Below are 5,000 nucleotides of genomic sequence, written 5' to 3'. Positions count from 1 at the left end.
CAGCGCTTCGCTCCTATCCCCTACTACGGCTGTAGCATAGGGGGACCGCCAGAAGCGCTGGACCCTTCAGCGCTTCGCTCCTATCCCCTACTACGGCTGTAGCATAGGGGAACCGCCAGAAGCGCTGGACCCTTCAGCGCTTCGCTCATATCCCCTACTACGGCTGTAGCATAGGGGGACCGCCAGAAGCGCTGGACCCTTCAGCGCTTCGCTCATATCCCCTACTACGGCTGTAGCATAGGGGAACCGCCAGAAGCGCTGGACCCTTCAGCGCTTCGTCCCTACTACGGCTGTAACATAGGGGAACCGCCAGAAGCGCTGGACCCTTCAGCGCTTCGCTCATATCCCCTACTACGGCTGTAGCATAGGGGAACCGCCAGAAGCGCTGGACCCTTCAGCGCTTCGCTCCTATCCCCTAGTATACACTGGGTAGTCTGTTCCTATCATTGTGTGCAAGGTGGCTTGGTTACCCCCTACCAAAATGGGTCACAGCCGTAATAGGCGAAGTACAGAAGCGCTGGAACCTTCAGCGCTTCGCCCCTATCACGGCTTTAAAACCCGAGCGAAAAACTCTATGTCCTTAAACGAAATACCCGTTTTGCGCGGTCCATATCTCCGCGAAAACACAACGCACAGCCGGGACACTCATATCTAATTGTAGTCCAAGTCCCCCTCTACAAACACATCCGAGTGGATCCTGGATGCGACCTCCACAGCCGAGGCACGAGTCGGTCAAAGTAGGTCGCAGGGACCATATTACGCGCGCCATATCTACCCGGAAATAGAACGCACAGCGGGGATACTCATGCCCAGTTGTCGAGCTGGAAGTCCTCTAACCACCCATATAAGATGAATAATAAACGGATACACACAGCCGATGCAGCGCGTGTTTGAAAACCGCCGATCGATCTTCATACTCTGACAAAATCACAGCGAAAAATCCTTAAACCAAATACCCGTTTTGCGCGGTCCATATCTCCGCGAAAACACAACGCACAGCCGGGAACCTCATATCTAATTGTAGTCCAAGTCCACTTCTACAAACCTATCCGAGTGGATCCTGGATGCGAGGTCCACAGCCGAGGCACCACGCGGTCAAAGTAGGTCGCAGGGGCCCTATTACGCGCGCCATATCTACCCGGAAATGGAACGCACAGCGGGGATTCTTATTTTGAATACACGGTCCCGACGTCCTCTAACTACCCATATAAGCAGAATAATAAACGGGTATCCACAGCCGAGGCAGCACGTATTTGAAAACCGCCGACCGATCTTCATACTCTGACAAAATCACAGCGATAGCGCCAATACTCTGTTTCCTTAAACCAAATCGCCGTCTTGCGCGGTCCATATCCCCGCGAATACACAACGCACAGCCGGGACACCTATGCCGACGTGTAGCCACCGTCAACCTCTAAAGACATGTGGAGGGTGATCCACAATCGGACACTCACAGCCGAGGCACGACGCGGTCAAAGTAGGTCGCAGGGACCATATTACGCGCGCCATATCTACCCGGAAATAGAACGCACAGCGGGGATACTCATGCCCAGTTGTCAAGCTGGAAGTCCTCTAACCACCCATCTAGACACTCCTATAAACGGATACACACAGCCGATACAGCGCGTATTTGAAAACCGCCGACCGATCTTCATACTCTGACAAAATCAAAGCGAAAGACTTAAACGAAATACCCGTTTTGCGAGGTCCATATCCCCGCGAATACACAACGCACAGCCGGGACACTTATACCCGATCGTAGACCACATCCACCTCTACAAACCTATCCGAGTGGATCATGGATGCGACCTCCACAGCCGAGGCACGGTGTAGTCAAAGTAGGTCGCAGGGACCACATTACGCGCGCCATATCTACCCGGAAATAGAACGCACAGCGGGGATTCTTATACTGAATACACGGCCCCGACGTCCTCTAACCAACTATGTAAACTGAATAATAAACGGATAACCACAGCCGAGGCAGCGCGTGTTTGAAAACAGCCGACCGATCTTCATACTCTGACAAAATCACAGCGAAAGACTTAAACGAAATCGTCGTTTTGCGAGGTGCATATCTCCGCGAATACACAACGCACAGCCGGGACACTTATACCCAGTTGTAGTCCACGTCCCCCTCTACAAAACTATCGGAGTGGATCCTGGATGCGAGGTCCACAGCCGAGGCACGGTGTAGTCAAATTAGGTCGCAGGGACCATATTACGCGCGCCATATCTACCCGGAAATAGAACGCACAGCGGGGATTCTTATACTGAATATACGGCCCCGACGTCCTCTAACCAACTATGTAAGCTGAATAATAAACGGATAACCACAGCCGAGGCAGCGCGTGTTTGAAAACAGCCGACCGATCTTCATACTCTGACAAAATCACAGCGAAAGACTTAAACGAAATCGTCGTTTTGCGAGGTGCATATCTCCGCGAATACACAACGCACAGCCGGGACACTTATACCCAGTTGTAGTCCACGTCCCCCTCTACAAAACTATCGGAGTGGATCCTGGATGCGAGGTCCACAGCCGAGGCACGGTGTAGTCAAAGTAGGTCGCAGGGACCATATTACGCGCGCCATATCTACCCGGAAATAGAACGCACAGCGGGGATTCTTATACTGAATACACGGCCCCGACGTCCTCTAACCAACTATGTAAGCTGAATAATAAACGGATAACCACAGCCGAGGCAGCGCGTGTTTGAAAACAGCCGACCGATCTTCATACTCTGACAAAATCACAGCGAAAGACTTAAACGAAATACCCGTTTTGCGAGGTCCATATCCCCGCGAATACACAACGCACAGCCGGGACACTTATACCCAGTTGTAGTCCACGTCCCCCTCTACAAAACTATCGGAGTGGATCCTGGATGCGAGGTCCACAGCCGAGGCACGGTGTAGTCAAAGTAGGTCGCAGGGACCATATTACGCGCGCCATATCTACCCGGAAATAGAACGCACAGCGGGGATTCTTATACTGAATACACGGCCCCGACGTCCTCTAACCAACTATGTAAGCTGAATAATAAACGGATAACCACAGCCGAGGCAGCGCGTGTTTGAAAACAGCCGACCGATCTTCATACTCTGACAAAATCACAGCGAAAGACTTAAACGAAATACCCGTTTTGCGAGGTCCATATCCCCGCGAATACACAACGCACAGCCGGGACACTTATATCTAACTGTAGTCCAAGTCCCCCTCTACAAATCTATCCTAGTGGATCATGGATGCGAGGTCCACAGCCGAGGCACGATGTAGTCAAAGTAGGTCGCAGGGGCCATATTGCGCGGTCCATATTTACCCGGAAATGGAACGCACAGCGGGGATTCTTATACCGAATCCACGGTCCCGACGTCCTCTAACTACCCATATAAGCAGAATAATAAACGGGTATCCACAGCCGAGGCAGCACGTATTTGAAAACCGCCGACCGATCTTCATACTCTGACAAAAAGCGCCGGGCGATCTTCATACTCTGACAAAATCACAGCCGTTTTTATATCGTTTTGCGAGATGGATATCTCCGCGAATACACAACGCACAGCCGGGATACTCATACCTAATTGTATAATACGTCTACCTCTACAAACCTATCCGAGTGGATCCTGGATGCGAGATCCAGAACCAGGATCCATATCGCGCGGGTAAACGGCGGGAGTAACGAGGACTCTCTTAAGGTAGGGGACGTTACTGGGCTGCGCTGCGAAAGACGAGCGCCAAAACTCTGTTTCCTTAAACGGAAGCGCCGTTTTGCGAGGTGGATATCTCCGCGAAAACACCACGCACAGCCGGGACACTTATACCCAATCGTAGACCACGTCCACCTCTACAAACCTATCCGAGTGGATCCTGGATCCGAGACCCACAGCCGAGGCACCACGCGGTCAAAGTAGGTCGCAGTTGCCGTTTTGCGCGCTCCATCTCTCCGCCAAAACACCACGCACAGCCGGGACACTTATACCCTATTGTAGACCCCGACCTCCTCTAACCACCCATACATGCAGAACAATAAACGGATACCCACAGCCGATGCAGCAAGTAGTTCAAAAGCGCCGGCCGATCTTCGTACTCTGACAAAATCACAGCGAAAGACGAGCGCCAATACTCTGTCTCCTTAAACCAAATCGCCGGTTTGCGCGGTGCATATCCCCGCGAATACACAACGCACAGACTCGGCCCCTACGCCGAATAGTAGACCACGTCCACTTCTAAAGACCTGTGGAGTTTGAGCCACAATCGGACACTCACAGCCGATGCACGACTCGGTCAAAATAGGTCGCAGTAGCCACATTGCGCGGTTCATATCTCCGCCAAAACACAACGCACAGCCGGGATACTTATGCCGAATTGTAGACCCCGACGTCCTCTAACCACCCATCTAGACACTCCTATAAACGGATACCCACAGCCGATGCAGCGCGTAGTTCAAAAGCGTCGGCCGATCTTCGTACTCTGACAAAATCACAGCCAAAGACGAGCGACAATATCGCCGGTCTGCGAGGTCCATATCTCCGCGAAAACACAACGCACAGCCGGGACACTTATACCCGATCGTAGACCACATCCACCTCTACAAACCTATCCGAGTGGATCCTGGATCCGAGACCCACAGCCGAGGCACGATGTACGCAAAGCCGGTCACAGTAGCCGAGCGCCAATACTCTGTTTCCTTGAACAAAATCGCCGGTTTGCGAGGTGCATAGCTCCGCGAATACACAACGCACAGCCGGGACACTTATACCCAATTGTAGACCACATCAACCTCTACAAAACTATCCGAGTGGATCCTGGATGCGAGACCCACAGCCGAGGCACGATGTGGTCAGAATAGGTCGCAGGGGCCACATTGCGCGGTCCATAAACCCGGAAATGGAACGCACAGCGGGGATAATAATACCGAAATGTCGACCCAGACGTACTCTCACAACCCATAAGGCAGACCAATAAACTGACACCGACATAACCAATAAACTGACACCGA

This window comes from Anarhichas minor, unplaced genomic scaffold (assembly GCF_050575085.1).
Source record: "Anarhichas minor isolate MPS153535 unplaced genomic scaffold, ASM5057508v1 ptg000173l, whole genome shotgun sequence".
NCBI classification, from domain to species: domain Eukaryota; kingdom Metazoa; phylum Chordata; class Actinopteri; order Perciformes; family Anarhichadidae; genus Anarhichas; species Anarhichas minor.
This window is presented reverse-complemented; position numbering follows the sequence as displayed.